Source organism: Melozone crissalis, unplaced genomic scaffold, assembly GCF_028551555.1.
Source record: "Melozone crissalis strain CALT ecotype California unplaced genomic scaffold, PUWL_Pcris_2 ptg000005l_1, whole genome shotgun sequence".
Taxonomy (NCBI): domain Eukaryota; kingdom Metazoa; phylum Chordata; class Aves; order Passeriformes; family Passerellidae; genus Melozone; species Melozone crissalis.
Window position 1 is genome coordinate 44,521,461 of NW_026535783.1, and position 18,050 is coordinate 44,539,510.

At 34.5% G+C, this 18,050-nt stretch overlaps 1 protein-coding gene across 22 annotated transcripts in view; it reads left to right on the plus strand.

Annotated features, from left to right (window-relative positions):
* The window catches only part of PTPRD (protein tyrosine phosphatase receptor type D), a 1,150,230-nt gene that overhangs the window by 585,983 nt on the left and 546,197 nt on the right, over positions 1-18,050 (plus strand). For all 22 annotated transcript variants that reach the window (XM_054282388.1, XM_054282398.1, XM_054282418.1 and 19 more), the window contains one exon: positions 8,159-8,181. The gene's annotated coding sequence lies outside the window, so the exon portion shown is untranslated. The remainder of the gene's footprint in view (positions 1-8,158; positions 8,182-18,050) is intronic.

Below are 18,050 nucleotides of genomic sequence, written 5' to 3' on the forward strand. Positions count from 1 at the left end.
TCTTTCCAAAGAAAGCAGCTTTGTCTGTCATTCCTCTGGACAGACTGTACAAGTCCTGTTTTTATGAGACTTGTGCCATAAGAAATCATCGATTTCTATCACATCCTGCAAGGAATGCAGCTCTAAGTTTTTAATCTGCTATACAGTCAGTCATATATCTGAGTACCCTGTGCTTCTTAATTCTAAGGTATTCAAAGAACTTTCCATCCGAGCCTTTGGATATGTCCTAAAGGTAATATGTACAAAATTATCCATTCACACACTGCCCTTAAGTCACTCATGGAAGATGGAGAGTAATAAAGAGTTTTCAGCAAAATTTTCCATGAGAATTTCAGCTGTGAGCAACATCCATCCATAATTTCATCCAGAATTCATACTTAACAAGCATATGAGAAGTATATGTTGATAAGGTCTGGTGAAAGAGAATATGCCGGTTTTATCTATTTTAGTTTTATTATGATGCATGCATATTTCAAGCTGTCTTTAGAATTCACTCATTTAGGTTTTTTGGGTTTTTTCCTTGCTTTCCTATGCAAGAGCTATAGTCCATATAACTAAAAAGCAATATCTAATATTTTGTTATTTTCTGGTAAATATATGTGTTAGTAACTGGGCAAGGTATAAATAGATGCTTGATACAGGTCTCAAAATTTACCAAAATGTATAAGGGAGATGAAAATTTTTTTAGCTACAAGGTTTCCATTTTTCTGGGGAACATGCTGGCATTTCTAAACTATATTTTCACCCAATATTTATATTATATTTTCACTCAATATTTATGTTAAGCAAGATCACTTGTTAATCAACACCTTTGTCATAATCTTTTCTGTTCATCATGAACACAAAAAAGGTAATAATTACTTCCACAAGCCACAGAAAATTTTTCTTAGTTACAGATTTATTAAATATACTGAGCCACATGACTCACATTAATGGATACCAACAATATTGTACTCTTTAAAAAATGAAGAAAATTAAGATGAAATAGCTATATTTTATTTCTTCAATGATACATATTTCAGGCATCTTTTCAGATGTGCAAACATGTTTTCAAATTACTGTCACAATCTGACAGCAAGGCCATTTTTCACTTTTTGATGTTTTGCTTTCCCATTCTTTGAGATATTCCAGTGCATCAGCTGTTGTATCAGCTGTGTCCAATACCTGGCCATATGTGCACTACATGCTTGCTTTGTGAGAAATAAACTATCATGGAAGGTAAGTTCAGCTTACTCTTTCAAAGCCTTGCGCAAACAGACTCTGAAACTATAACAAAACATTGCATTGCAGTAACATAGAAGTGTGCAGAGGAATTTTTTTTAATAAGAGGGGTAATAAACTGTAGTAACAACCAGTTCAGGCTAGCTTGAATATCAGCTATTATTTATTCAGATTCTAGGTAAATGTAAAATGAACATAAAATAGGCAGTCTGATCATAAGAATTTTAATTCCAACCTGTAAGCAGGATTTTTTTTTGGCGGGGGTCGGGGGAAGGGTCTAGAGAGTCTCAAATAATGTAATATATTATCAAACTATTTTTTTCTATGTCTCTCATCTATTTTACCATTGCAAGCTTTTTTAAAGGCTCTTCTTCACAACGCTGTGTTGTCCTGATCTTGGATCAGTGATTATTATAAATGTCTCATTTTTCTTCATGGCAGTAGGTGGAACTCAATTAAAGATCTATGCTATATATGTGTGTTTATATGATTGTGTATATATTTGTATATATATAAATATATATATGTGTGTGTATGTGTGTGTGTGTGTGTGTGTGTGTGTATATACATATATATATAAAATGGTTAATGCCTCTGTAGTGGTTTTAATTGAAACCAAAAAAATTTTTATTAATAGGTTTTTACTGTTTTTTTCAATGATTTGATGCAAACATCTTCCAAGTCTCTGGAAAGATCTGTGTTTTCTATAAAGGACTTCATCTATCATCTCTCTGTCCTTTATTAGGGGTTCATTTGGTGCTGAAAACAGTAAAAAGTGTAAGCAGTAAAAGTCTTTTAAAGCTTGTTTTAACTTAATCACTTATATGAACTTTCATTTAGATGTAGTGTATAGTTAGGTATTTGTATATTTTCACAGGGAAACAAATGATGAATTTAACTCTATGATAAAATCCATTTTTAAAATAACCTACACTTATTGTTTTGCTCCACCTTAATACCGGACACCTCTTCTAGCTGTTTTAAATATTCCATTCTCAGTAGGTTGCAATTGTTGGAAGACATTCATCACTGACTAGTTTATATCCATGCTTTCCTACAAACCCCATGACATTAACTGTTTCATCTGCGTCTCTCTAATGTTTACCCTTCTGAAGCATCTACTCTGTGTCCCTCTAATGTTTACCCTTGTGAAGCATCTACTTGGAGCAGTGATATTTTCCATAGGTATCCTTTGTAGAGAGAAAAAACCGCGGATTTTAGAACAACATGGTGAATGAATGTTTATCATAAGGTTTTTTTCCTTTTCTAATCTCTTCTACTTTGCCATACCATGAACTAAATATAAGGTCTCTATAATTTACAGCAATGAATTTTGCTACAAGCTCTAGGAGCTAGTCCAAGATCTGCTTACAACACTAGCTCTTTTAGTGAGAAAACTGAGCACCTTTATGATTCCATATTCAGCCTCGTCATTTCAGTTCCTGACTTGCTCCTTTTCAGTAACTGAACTTAATGAATTTTTATTCCCAAACATTTTCCCTCTTATAAGTTTGTCTCGATGTGTAAAAAAACTGTTTAGAACCACAACCTGTTAAATTATCATACTATCTCCAGCACAAAAAACTGTAACTGTGTGACCAAACTGCATATAAAAGCAATAGTTTTACTAAATTTGGTAAAGTGAGACAAGTATCTGGGGGGAAAGAAATCAAGTTTTAATGATTTCTGAACAGATTAAAAATATAGTATTTTTATCAAAATAATTTCTTTATGATTTTTCCTTTTATGATTTTCTGCAGCAAAATGTGGTTTTGGAATACCATATGTACCATACGTACATATGGTATTCCAAAAATGCCTCAGCACAGCTTCTTTGGTAGTTAAAAGGTCCATTTAAGGTTTTACTCTAGATAGAAGATAATAGTGTTTTAAACAGGCAGTGACCTAGATATTATAATTCATATTCTGACAGTTCTCCAAATGTTGAAGTTATTTATATCTGATATTTTAAATATTAAACCAGCAGACTGATACTATCAAAACCACAGGGATCCTACCTAAATTTTTTTCCAGTCACCAATTTTAATAGTATTCCTTACTATCAAGAGTGCAGACCACACATGAAACCATTTTTTCAGCCAAACATTGTCCAGATTGAACTTTTCCAGTGTTTCTTACAGTTCAATATAAAACACATATACACACAAAATAAAATAAAAAAAAAACACCAAACAAACAAATTCCACAAGGATTCATTTTATATAAATTAATCATAAAGTGATTGCTTCTTCCTTATATTAAAGTAGTCAACAATATTGTTGTTTTCAATCTTGTTTATTTATCTTAATAGTATTTTCAGTCACATTTCTTAGCAGGATATAAAAATTAAAGAGAAAATGTAAAGCAAGTTCTTTTTTTTTATTGTGAAGCTTTTTCAAAAAACAAACAGGTTATCTTATTTTAAATAAGTATCACGTTTTTCAGACTTCCTAATAACAAGAAATATTGTTGCACACTTTGATACGATGGATAACAACCCAAATCCAGAAAATATCCATATTGGTCTCATGACGTCAGAAAGACTAGAGGAGACAACTGGTATTATGACCATGGAGAGTGTTCTCTGTAGAGAATACTTGATTTTTTAATGAAAGGTTGAATCAGGATTGGTTATTCACCACTTGAATGAAATAAAACAGTTAAGCTGGCACACAACCAGAAGTATGAAGCTGAAATTAATTTAATATTTGCTGTGTTTTATTTTTTGAAAGCGACTATTGAAAGAAAGATCAGCTAAAAACATACAACATACAACATGTAACATTTTTCCATCACTGTATTCTAAAATATCCCAAGTATATTCCATGTCTTGTGTTTGATTATCCCTTTAATGACTACCATCTGGAAAAAAAACCCGCAATATAAAACTTGAGTTACACTCATAGCATTAAATTATCATGCTGACTTGTCTTCATGGAAGAAAATGCTGAGTAATACAAAAATATCTTGACTGCTGAATTAGCCAAAAATAATGAGAATAAATTTTAAAATCTGCAATCCAATCTATCCCAAACTCACTGAATTGTATTTCTGAATAAATGTGAAAAAGACAATAAAAATAATTCAAATATATACTTGGGAAGAAAAGGTATCAATTGATAAGAAATTGGAACTAAATGTAACTGCAGTTACTTATAGAACATAATTTTTATCACATGAAGTGAAATAATTCTCCCAATCAGTTTTGTTCTCATGTAAAATGAATAGGGCTATAGACATCCAGGTTTTGAAGTTTCAATAGAATTGTTATAATTAAGGGTCACAAGAACATATAGTTTATGAAGTCAAGAAAACAAACTAACACTACAGACCCAGTGTCAAGTAGGGGTACAAAATGATAGTGCAGAACTAGCCCAAAGTTGTTTATAGCTCCTCAGTTAATCACAGCTTTTATATTGTTTCATAACTCCAAACTCCATTAGCCAGGAAGGATTGCTGGTTTTGTGATCCAAGTATTGAACTGAAGGCAGGCAGCATGCAAGATGGGATCATCCAAGGCCTCATTATCTAAAACACTTTAAGCCCCATGTAATTTCAACCCTTTAAAAAAAATTATTTCCAGAATCTTAATCCAATCTCATAGGCAGTGAAGCTGTGATAGTCAATATTCCAATGACAGAGCAAGTGCAGTATCAAAATTGTGTCTGGAAAGGCTTGGAAAGGCACATTTTCTTTTGAAGTTATTTCATTAACTTAATGATCCACAGCAAAAGTTCTATGAATAGCTAGAATGGCAAAACATTGGAGAAGAGATACCCACTATGTGTAAGAAAAATTCAAAGAAACAATCATTCACTTATAAATAAATCTTACTTCTCTGTTTTCTCTTCTAGTTTTTGACTGATCAGAATAAGCATGAAATGCAGTTCTAAGCAGAGAAAAAAGGAATAAGGCCAGGTCTGCTTTAAGCTAAGTCACCATAAATACAAAGAAAGAAAAGTGAGAGGAAACCCAATGACTTGCTAAGATGTCCTTGTACTTATGAAAACTTGATATTTCTACGTAATAGGAGAAATTTGTAAATGTGGCACTTGACTCTATACTTGATATTTCAGTCACTGTAATTCTTTCTTTGTATGATACACAGATAATGATCCTGCCTTAATAGTATCTAGTATGACTCTCCTTAAGTGTCGCTGACAAGAGCCTTCCACCAATAACTTTATTACCAGATAATCATAAAAAAGTTTGGGTTGGAAGGGACCCTAAAGATCATCTTGTTCCATCCTCTCTTCCAAGGGCAGGAAAATCTTCCACTAGACCAGTTTACTCAAAATCCCACCCAGTATAGTCTTGAACGCCTCTAGGGATGGGGAGCCCACATCATCTCTGGGACAATCTGTTCCAGTGCCTCACCATCCCTACATCTCCTACTCTCCTTCATCCTAAGGTTATTCCCCCTTGTCCTGTCACTGTGTGCCCTTGTGAAAAGACCCTCTTTAGCTTTCTTGTAGGCGCCCAGTAGGTAATAAAGGCCACTGTAGGGTCCTCTCCATGCTGAACAGCCCTAGCTCTCTCAGCCTGTCGCCACAGATGACCTGCCCAAACTCCTAAAGTCAAAGTAGTGACTCTGGACTGGGGCCAGCAGGTCAACACCCTTCTTGTGTTGGAGGTCCCAGACCTGGACACTCCAAAGCAGGTCATCTCAGAAGAGCAGGTCACTCTGCCAGAGGGTGTAGTATTGACTTCAGTTTAGGGGTCTGTTAGGTTTTGTCTTCCTTATCAGCAATATTTTTAAAACCCTCGGATTCTTCTACACAGGGACCAGTATATTCAGGGCACCTGACACTATCAAACAAATTTATCTCTTTCCTTCCTCGGTGATAATTTCTCCTAAATTATTTGTAACTGTCATATCTAGTCTCTTCACTGAATGATGTTCTGCACAATATGGCTGCTATGCTCAATCAAATTAATTTTCAATACTGACTCCCACCGGCTGTACAAATAAAGATGAAATAAAGCCCATAAACTGATACATGCTAAAGCCCAAAGTACCAAAAAAAAAAAAAAAACCCAAAAAACCCTAATAAGATATCTTACCATGCATAAAAAGAAAGAAATCTATGAATGATGTAATTAGGATTTTCAACAGAACTGGAGGAACACCACAGAGAAATTGATTCCAAAATTAGTATAGGCTACTTATTTGCCCTGCCTTCCTAGGAAATCTTTTTCAAACTATGAGATGTATTTCTAGAAAAGTAAAGCAAATGAATAAAAATATTAAAAAATCCATCATATACTCTAGAGAGCTGTTATTATAGGGGAAACATGATATTGAGTCTAAGCAACAGTTTGAAAAAAGTGGTGGGATTAAGTTTTAAGGAGTTTACGAGATTAGTTCAGGTTCATCAAAAATATGAAATTCTAATTCCACAAACTTGCTCTTTTCCTTAAGACTTTGAGAATTTTTCTGACAGTATTGTAACTATATCAAGTAAGTGACAGAATACAAAGGAAGAGTGGAGAGTGGGTTGTTTTTATCTCCTGCAGAGGTGTTAATAGGAAAGAAGATGATATTTGTCTGCTTTATTTAGACATAAATATGAAGTGGATTTCTGAAAGAGTCTAAGCCTCATAAGGACTGTTTTTGCAGGACACTGTCTTAAGTAAAATAAAATTATGATTGTCTCTTGCAGATTAAATTCCAAAATATAGTTTTGAAAAGTTGTCAAGTATAATCCATTGATTAATGACAAAATTATAAAAAAACAAAACAAAACAAAACAAAACAAAACAAAACAGAACAAAAAGCCCAGAAACCTGGAATCCAGGTGACTTGGACTCTTTTTCTCTTGTATAGAGATTTTACCCAGTCATTTACTAACACCTATAGCTATCTATTTGACAATTCCTTTTTCTTTATATTTTAAATCACTCTTAAAGTTCACAGACAACTGTAGTTTGGTGTACAAACTAAATTAAAGTATGTCAAATATGTAATATGATTCAGATATTGGTATTGATAGTGCCTGAGACCATCAAAATAGGAGAAAAAAATTAAATCCTACGCCTATATCCTTCTTACCATGTCTTACAAGGTTTTCTCACTCCACCTCCAAGGAAGTAACTGAAGAGAAGAGAATAAATTTCTTGTGTAAATAGTCAAGATTGTGGCTTTTTTACTATGTAGTTTAGGAAATTGGCAGAGCTAAACAAATTTAAATCCTCTTGGAAATCTCTTGCAATTGTTTGTGGTTTGTAGTAGGTAGATTTCACTTCTGATATATTTTATTAAAAAGTCTTTTTAGAATGTATCTTTCCTGATCTTTACTCCCTAATTTTTCAGACTTCTGACACTGCTGGGAAAGTGTATGATGTAGAGTCATTGCATCAGCAGCAGCAGAGTACACATGTAGCAGTAATGGCAGGACATTAGTAGAGCAGTAGAGTAATGGCAGGACACATTAACAAGCCAACTGAAAAGAAGATGACTGATAACATGACTGAGAAAGAAACTAAAAAACCCATATATTAAAGTTTTAAAAAAAGAAAGTTTAATTTATTTTATTGTTTAATTGATTGAAAGACAGGGCTCAAACTTCAAGCTAGTGACTTTATTAAAGTATTTTCTAACTTCAGTTTCATGTAATTTTAAAATTTCTTTGTTATCTGCAAATTGGAGCACAGATTCTCCTAGTTATCATTCTCTCCTATGATAATATCTCACTTTATGGAGTAAGTTGTCATAAAAATATTTTAATAAATTGCAAAATCTTCTTATAGCTGGAGATTACATATAGGAAAAATGTTTATTTTCTCTCTATAACAAGGGAACATTCTTTTTTATATAATTTTTCTTCTAATTAAACTTGTGAACTTGTTTTCTGTGAATTATTTGCTAAACAATGTCAAATGTCTTCCTTTCTGTGCCCTTCTCTAAAAATCTTTCCCTTTCTCTCTTTTTTAACAGGAGTTGGAATTCACAAAGTTGAGGTAGGAAACTCATTTTATTACTGGGTAATTTAACTAATTTACTAAAGCCAAGGGTACTAAAGCTTTATGATGTTATTGTGATTTGCGTCTAGCAGTTATTCACTGTGGCAACCTACAGAGAAGGTTTACAGTCAGCAAAAAATCTCTTTTCTACAATATAGAGAAGTACTGTGGATTCTTCCTGTCATTGGCCAGTTGGATAATATTTTCATCTAAAAGGATCAATTTTTTTTTATGTGTTTATAAATAGTTTTGAAGTATAATGGTGTCTTCTAACTCCTGTCTTTCCAGTGATGCTGAAGTTTTCCTGTAATTAATTTTTGACTTTTATCTGGAGGAAAACAGAAAATTTTCAGGGAGCTGTAACTTCACTGGGCAGTGGAACACACCCTTTTTTCTTTATAAAACTTCAAAATTGTCTTTAAACAAAAAAAAAAAGAAACAGAAGATGGTGCTCCTGATTAAAGACAGTTTTGAATCTGCTTTTTCTACATAGATATGAGATAAAACTGAGTATAGAAAAAAACATATAGAAGTCAACATGTTTTTTTGTAATAATGTCGCACAGAATTGGAAGCACCCTTTAATTAACATGTAGAGAGAGAACCTACAGAATGCTTTTAGAGAATACTCTATTTTCACCTAGCTTCCTAGCATGGAAGGGTAAGAGTGTTCAGAAGCTTACATGTCGCTGCACAAATGATAAGCAAATGTCCCAGAATTCCTTTTAGGAATCTCTCCACCCTACTGATAAACTCAGTCTTTAAATCTTATAGTTCCTCTGTTCCAGCATCTGAGAAGAGATCTTAGGAACTATTCTGAGTGGTTGCTTGAAGAGAAGCTACCTAGAAAACAATAATAAATTTATGTTTGGAAATTAGGAAGTCATAAGAAAAATAATCATATCTGCAAAAAAATTCCACTCTAGCTAAGAATCGCTGTTGTTCACTCTGTTATTTAAAATCAAAGAAGAGGAAGCAAGTGACAGTGCAGAGAACAAGATTTAACCAGAAAGCAAGCCTTTTGCTTCTGGATATCGGGTGCTGGTGGTGATCCAGCATTTCTCAAGAAGACAGTTGGTTAGACCGAATTCAGATTCCCTCCAGTTTGCTGGCTGAGATATCAGTGGGAAGGAACCTGCATCAACAAAGCAAAATCTTTAATATTTTGCAATTTAAATGTGGGAGTATAGGGAATTAAAGAAAATTGGGTTTGGTCACACGACCAATAAGCAACCTGAAGAAATAACTGACTCAACCACTGAGCTGAGCCCTTCAGGTCCACCAAACCAGATCTCCCTCCCATTTGCAAAGCACAGCCCCAGGCAGAATTTGCCTGACTGTGGGGTATATGTGAAAGAACTCCATATATATTTTGAACACATTTTATGCTTCTTCATAGAATTATATGTGTGTCCTAACAATATTCTTTTGTATGTCACTCTTTATCTACATACTGGTGTTCTCTCTTCCATGTATCAGTATAACATGATGGCAACAGAAATCTCCCACCTGTAACAATTGATACTATAGCAGAAATCAACACACATCTTTGACAAAGTATTCCGGGAAAAGCAAAAATTGGCCTTAGTTATTATGAACAACTACTTAGGTTTCTGATACAATTAATAGATTTAACTGTTATTTAAAACCTTCAGGAAAGGGCATGTTTAGCTCACACACTACATTATAAAAATTAATGTTTTCATGTTTAAGGATCAGGACCTCTGTTTGGGATAGAAATTAATCCATTAGTTATCAGCATACAATTTTTATAGATAATTACATATGCATATCTATTTTTATCTCACAGATTCCTTAACATTTTAACCATAATAAAAGCCATTAACTGATTTAAATAGTCTTTCTGCTTCTTCATCCTGCAGATATCTTATAATGTTTTCATTCTCAAAAATATATTTACAGACAGTTTGGGCAGGTGTATGAAAAAGGTCAAAGTGAAATACCAGCATACTTAACAAATGTATTTCTGCACTCTGTCACAAAAATTCTTTTGGTTGCGTAGCAACAGCCTTTTTAATTACTACTTGAAATCTAGATTTTAATAACTTAATTAGTATTTTTCTTCATTAAACTGTTTCACCCAATGAATTTAATGTATTCAATGCATTCCTTATTTTTAAATGGTCCTTTTACCCTCCCTTCTTTGTCCTTACAGCATCTTTAGCTATGTATTAGAGACTAAAAACCTCATTAGTTTCATATCAAAAATCACAGTCGAAAGGAACCAGCCTTATCCAATAAGCAAAGAGACATCTTAGATAGTCTTTGTAGCTGAAATTGTTTGAGGTCAGGTAAGCATTAGTGAAGCCAGTCTGGCTTCATAAAACTAGGGCTTTCAGTGGCAAAACTTCAGTGGCATGTTTTGCGTGACCTGCCTTTAGTGGTAGTGAAGTTAGTGCTTTTGAAACTGTTTATCTCAAACTATTTTTCTTAGGTAACCAGAAATATAGTTCCTCATCAAAAACCCTCAGATATTGCTCTCTATTAACACATTGCTGAGAAGCTGAAGCCTACAAGAACCAAATACTGTAAGAATAATTATGTGAGGGGGAAGGAGATATTATCTAAACAGCTCCAGAAGGCATCCACTTTTGCTCTAAGGAGCAACAGCAGACTCACAGTGCAGGTTAAAGTTGCCAGCAGAGCAAAGGTGCTATCACTACCAACAGTCAAGGTCTATACGCAAAGAGGGAAAAAATACATGGTGGCAGACACCAAAGCATTCAGCATATGTTTACTGGGTATGAGAAAAGAAGATAAAGGAAACATTCCATACTACATAGTTCTCTTAGCAGCAGTGGCTTCTGTAATGGCAGGCAGCAAGAAATTTTTACTTGGCAGGAGAATGTATGTGATTTTTGTTTTCTATGCCTCTATGTCTGCGTAAATTCTGAGATACCATTTGTTGAAGAACATTAGTTTTTAAAGCTCTTTAAAATTTTAGAAACATTTATGTTTTCATTATCCATTTATATTTTGAAGAAATATGCATCTCTCTTATTGCCCCAAATTAAACCTTAATCGAAATTCAAATTTGTATATGATAGACTTAAATATCTGAGTATCTGAAACAGATACTGTCTCTGTTAGACATGTAAGTGTTTTATGAAAGTGTTCTGATATATTTAGCATTTCAAATATCATTTACTGAAATCTAAGAAGGTATTGTTTGATGGGTAGATTTGCAAATCTAAAAAAAACTCTTTCCCCACTGAAATATAAAGAGATGTACTTTAATGATTCCTAAGAAGCTGAATCTTCACCGCAGTGCATTCTTTCACTACCTGAAGTATTAATCTAACATAATTTTAATTATTGTTATGTTTAAAATCTTTACAATGTTCATGTCTGTTTCTTCACCATCCAGTCTTGTATTTGCACTTCCTTCTTTCTCATCCACGTTGTATTTTCATAGCAATTTTGAGATTATCATGCATCATTTTAAGACATTTTACAGGTGATTTGTTTAAAAAAAACACCAAAGAAGACAACCTTAGCCTTGTGGGTAAAACATAAAAAAATTAAACTCCTTGGTTCATTATCTCTCTCATTACAACATGTTTCTCTAAATAGGATTAATAGACTACCTACCACAGGTTTTCTGCACTGATTGCACATGAATTTGTGGATGCTAATATTCAAGGACATTAAAACCAAAATAAAAGAAATTAGATGCTTTCAAATAAGTGCTACTTTAACGTTTGGTCCCATAAAATAAAATAAACATTACAAAAAATTAAGCCTATAAACATCAGGAAGATGGATAAGTTGACACACCATTCTGCATATCTCTGTTTAATAATATTATATTTCATTTCCCATGCTAAGAAAACAGCCATTACCCAAAGCAGCCACTCGTAAACAGCCATTGTGAACAGATTGCATCCTTGTTGGTGGTATGATAATTGAAATAAGTTTACCAGTCTTTTATGAGAAAATACCAGATGTATAAAATACCTATTAATCAACTCACTCAGTTTTGTGAACATCAGTTTTAATACCAATAGCTACCAAAGAATAAATAGAATTAGAAGGAAAATATAAAAGGATTTACAAAATGGCTCTACAACATGTTGCATTGCTTGCAGGGATAGAGGTATAGGAGGAAACAGTCTAGGCTAAAAGTATTGTAGCTTTTGGTCTTTGCTTATGGGCATTGATTTCACTGTTTATACCTGTCTGCTTTTGAGACTCTGCAATGTCTGTCCTATAAACCTGTTATAAAGCAACTTCGTGAACAATAGCAGAAAGGGAGAGCTGCCCATCAGTCTTTTAGATATTTCTTTCTCTTCTGTAATAATTGCAAATTCAATTGTCAATGTCTAGTTTTGCATTTGTGAAATAGGCTTCAAAGGTATTACTTGTCATAGAGTAAACTGGGCTAACGCTACTAGTTTCTCTTCCTGAACAAGTTTTGAGTTTACATTTTCTTTCTTTCCTTTTCTTCCTTTTTTTTTTTTTTTTCTTTTTTTGAGCAGGGAGAGAAGTGGTGTTTTTTGCTTATTATTATCAAATGCTGTAGAAATTTGAGATTCATCCTGAATTTTTTTTGTTTGACTTTTTGTTTGGATTTTTTTTTTTTATTAAGAGGAAAGATAAAATTCTCCTGGAATGTTTTTGTACTCTCATTGCAAAACTCATCTCTTCTCACTCATACACTGTTTCTATCTACAAACACTGCTGTCTATGCAGGAAATGTACTTGGCTGGTGATAGAAGCCATATACAAATATGGGTAAATCAGCTGCTGTTACTTAGGTAATGACAGCAGCCAAAAGAGCTGTAGCATTTGCTTGCTGCTTCACTAGTCTTTACAAGTTGTAGGAAACCTGTACTGCATTGACCTTTGGCCAGAGATTACACACACAGAGTCTTTTTGCATTGCTTGAAGTTCTAAGAGCATTTTGGAATAGGCAACCCAGTGGAGTGACCAAATTACATTTCTGACTCCAGGAAAACCAGTTCAGCTGGCCCTTTTCAGCCAGTGGTGCAAGTAAATAGGACTAGTTTGGCAAAAGGAAACAGGTCAAACTAAAGATTTGTTGGCACTGAAGAGGAACTGCCTTCAGACCACCTCTAGGTCTGGTTTTGCATTTGGTGGTTTCTTAGAGCATATGTCTTGGTTATTTCTAGTGAAAAGACTACAATTCTTCCACCTTAGGAGTATGACATGCAAAAGCAACACTATGAGATTTCACATAAAGATATCCACAGTTAAGAACTTACTTTTGCTCTACTTTTACTTAGAAGCCAATGGAATAATAACAGATTTGCAGATAAGTAGGCTATGAAAATGTCAGTTTACATCTCAATTACTACTGTTACTTAGAAAAATATTTTGCCTGTGCCACAGGAATCAAAGTAAATCAGTGAGTTTGAGTATGAATTGTGATCAAGCTATATCTGAATAATTTTTTATTTTAACAAATCTGTGTATAAAAAGCAAACTATCAACAGTGTGACTGATACCTTTGATTCAGTGAAAATAAAAGGGGGCATATATAAATAAAATACTTTTCTGGCAGATGAACAGTAAAGAGGGAAAATATATCCACATTTAGCTAACTAATTAACCAACTGAGGCACTGGCATTGACCAAGGACGTGGAAGGACAAGGATGTAACTTTTGATAAACGTGCTCAGTGGCAATAAAGATTAGCTCTGTAAGACTCCTGACATTGAAATCAATACTAATCTGTTACTAAGGAACCGCTCATCCAGTCAGAAGTTACATGGAAATCTGGTTGCCTGCCCTTAAGACATACACAGAAACATATGACATGCATACAGTTGTTTATAGAGCTATAGACACATAACTTTTAGATATTGTGGTACCTCATATAAATTTTTTTGGCATGCAATTTTTTAAGTTTATGGCATGAAAAGGAGATGGGGGGGGGCTGCCAAGTTCAGTGAGTTGGACACTGATTATTTCAGACATTTTGAATATTGCCCTTAAGAGGATAATCTGTCTCTGACTTCTATGAACGTGCACAATATTACTGCCTGTGTAGGTTCACCCACTCCTTGGATGAGTACAGTTAAATATATATTTAAACACTGACAAGAACATAATTTATTATTCTCACCCCTCTAGAATATATAGTTTATAGCAGTTTGCCCCACCCATCTTGATATCATTCAAGAGCTGTTCTTGGCAGCTCATCAGAGAACCAGAGCCCAGACTAGTAGGCAGCTGAGGCAATCTCTGGTGGAGCCCTGATCACAGAAAATCTTCCTAGGTGAGATTGCTGTGCACCTGTCAATAAGGAAAACTGCTTTCACATCCATCTAGGGTCTTCACCAGATTCTTGGCACACAAAACCCCCTTATTAACTTGCATCTTAATCTCTTTATTCTACTAAATACACCATTTTATAACAGCAGGAGTTTAAAAACAACTTCTGAAGGATTTTTTGATAAAATGAAAGACATCTTGGATAAGAAAAGTGAAAAAAGGCATATTGCAGTTCTAACAAGTACTGTTTGAGTGATATCAAGTCATTTACTGACCTCTTTTCCCTTATAATAATACCACTTCTGTTCCCTAAGTGACATTACTTTGGCTCACCAATATTCTAGAGCCATTCTGCTGGATTGTGTGTGCAGCCATTGAGATATATAATCCTTGCAATGAATTAAATGAAAAACTAACCAGAAAAGTAGTATATATTACAAGCATAATAGCTGGCTTGAAAGTGTATCCTGGGGTTTCAGATGATGTCATAATCTGCTACAGCAAATTTAATAGCATTGTTGCCTGGAAGCTAAGCCATTATGCTATGTTTAATTTCACTAAGATGTAAATTACATGGTTCAGTGTTGCATAGTACTGGTTACCGCCATTGTAGATTCTTGTTCTTGCAGCTGTCAGGAATTCTAATATTTAAGGGGATTTAGGTTACCTGTTAGTCTACAGCTTTCATAGCTTTTAAAAAAATAATAGTTTTACACTCCCTTATTTGCAATTAGTCCCCCCCCCCCCCCCCCCCAATCTCAGCATTTATCTTTCTTCCAAAAATAATAACAGAATTATTGGCTGGCTCTTTGAAATATATTAGTAAATATTCAGTCCTTAAAGAAGAGAAAAGCAATAAGGCTTGAGAGTGACATCTTGCCTGTTATCACATTTTATTTTAGTGAGCCTTCAAGTAAAAACGAAGATGCTTTCCTTACAGAGTAATAGCCAGCTTGGGTGTTTATATTTCATCTTGTACAGTAATTTCCAGAATGAAACCTGAGGAAACATACTGTATTACCACTTGACTTTTACCAGAAAAATTTTAAATAAAACTTGCTCCCAATAAGTAGATCAAAATTTCTGCTGTAATCTGAAATTTGCAGCTGAACTACGTAGGAAAATAGCTTAGTTGACATGCATAAAGTGCAATAGATATATCTTTAAAGAAGTACACATATTTTCTACTATTAAATACTAATGCAGTAATTGGCCATTAGCATCTAGACATGAGTTTTAATAGAGATGATTTATTGCCAACCTATTGTGAGTACTGTGATATATGGCAATGAAAATGCTGTAAGGGGCTTATTGTTTGTTCTTTTAAATGTTGGAAAGTTTAAATATTCTTATCCTTGCACATCTATATATTTTTCTCTCTGCACTTGTCTGTGGATGGATAATTTACCTACCTACGATACTTGCCAATTCCATTCTTCTGACAACATAATTGATTTCAGGCAAGCTTATGCATAAATGGGAACTCAGTGAAAATTTTAGATTAGTTTTTAAAAGCAAGTATTGCTAACAAAGGGATTATTCAAAACAGAGATATTCTTGAGAAGACATAAAACAAATCAAGAGAAGCTGGTGTCAGTTATAAGCCACACACAATTAAAAATAATCCAATCTTTGTTTTAAAAACTGAAATGTAAATATTAATATTCCAGTGGCTCACATTTACAAAAATATGCTCATATTTGCTGCTGTCAGTAGCCTTTGTTCATGTAGCAAAACCATTGACTAGATTTTGATTCCAGCTGTATTTATGTGCTTATTGTAATTGTTGTGATCTACTGACACAACTTCCAATCTTTATATCACAGCTGAGGTTTAGCAGTCATTCAGTGGCTCTGTGAGAGAAGGCATACTTCTGTCAGTGCTCTGAATCATTTCTGTGATTCCGAGTCAATTTAAAACAGAAATTAAAGTGCTTTATCAGAAAATTATTCTAAAAATATCCATAAGATCTCTTTGAAATTGTCTGAATTTGTCTTTGAAATTATCTATATAGAAACTTGAAATCAAGTCTTGGTTCAGCAGGGTTTTGTCACATATTTGAACAAAAATATTAGTGCTGTGTTTTGGGACCAGTATTAAGGGATTTTTTTAAGGCTAATTGCTTTTAGAAGCTGCTTTAGGCAGTACAAAAAAAAAAAGGTCTTACAACCTTAACTCAGGCCTCTAAAAAAAACTTGTAATCAACCCTAAGCAATACTTCTCATCCTCACTTCTGTCTTGGTAAATTTTAATGAACCTACAGAGGAAAGAGTCTAAAATGCCATATTACTCTCAATTTCTATTCCTTCTCTTTCTTCTATAGTAGGCTACTTGAAGGCAAACAGAAGTTGTGGTGAAAGAGCAATGTAAATTTTTTTCCATTGTCTGCTGAGAAGCTACAAAAGGGAGTACAAGCTAATTTTAAATGTACACCCACAGTACTATGCACACACAGTCACTGATGAAGAAAGCAAGAACAATTAAGAAATTATTTTATCTGTAAGATTGTCCATGATAGACCCCACTTGGAAAAGTACAATGGGCAAATCTCAGTACCACACCTTGGTACCTCAGCTCCATAATAGTGATCTAGGGCAGCTGGAGACATCAGCTTCAGGATTCAGAGCATTAGAAATATTTCTTATCTGCTCCTCTCATGATGAGGGAAGGGAAAGCTGGGAATTAATATCTACATAGCAAATGGTTGTCTACAGCTCTTATAATGCATTTAATCATTATATTGTAATAATATCAGGAGACTACAGTTTGCTTTTGAGTGCTATAGCTGAAATTAAGTGACAATGGTGCTAATCCCTGAAACACAGTGGACTGTGAAATTTATTGCATTAGAGGAACTGTTTCTACCCTAGAAATGCATGGCAAACACCACTTTGAAATCTTCCTGCTCTCCCTTTCATTTGAAAGAAAAAAACTTGCAAAATAGGAGGAAAAGAAATGTAACATAGTGATGGAAGATTTTCCTTTCATTGCAGATTTTACATATGTACATTTTGGCAGTGTTGAGGGTCATTTTCAACTAAATAAGACACCTGATACTGCATTTATCAGAATGTTAAGAAGTCCAGGTAATTATAGTTTCATAATCAATGAGTATGGGCCCAGAGAGTGGTGGTAAACGGTGCTGCATTCAGCTGGTGGCCGGCCATCAGTGGTCTGTGCTGGGGCCAGTTCTGTTCAATATCTTCATTGATTATATGGATGAGGGTATTCAGTCTTTCATTGTAAATTTGCAGACACACTAAGCTGGGATCATGTGTTGATCTGTTGGAGGGTAGGAGGGCTCTGCAGAGAGACCTGGCATGGTTGGATGGATGGGCAGAGTCCAATGGGATGGAGATTAATAAATCCAAGTGCTGAGTCCTGCATTTTGGCCACAATAACCCCCTGCAGTGTTACAGGCTGGGGATGGTGTGGCTGGAAAGGGACCTGGGGGCACTGGTGACAGCCGACTGGACATGAGCCAGCAGTGTGCCCTGGTGGCCAAGAAGGCCAAAGGGATCCTGGCCTGTGTCAGGAACAGTGTGGCCAGCAGGAGCAGGGAGGTCATTCTCCCCTGTACTCAGCACTGGTGAGGCCACACCTCGAGCG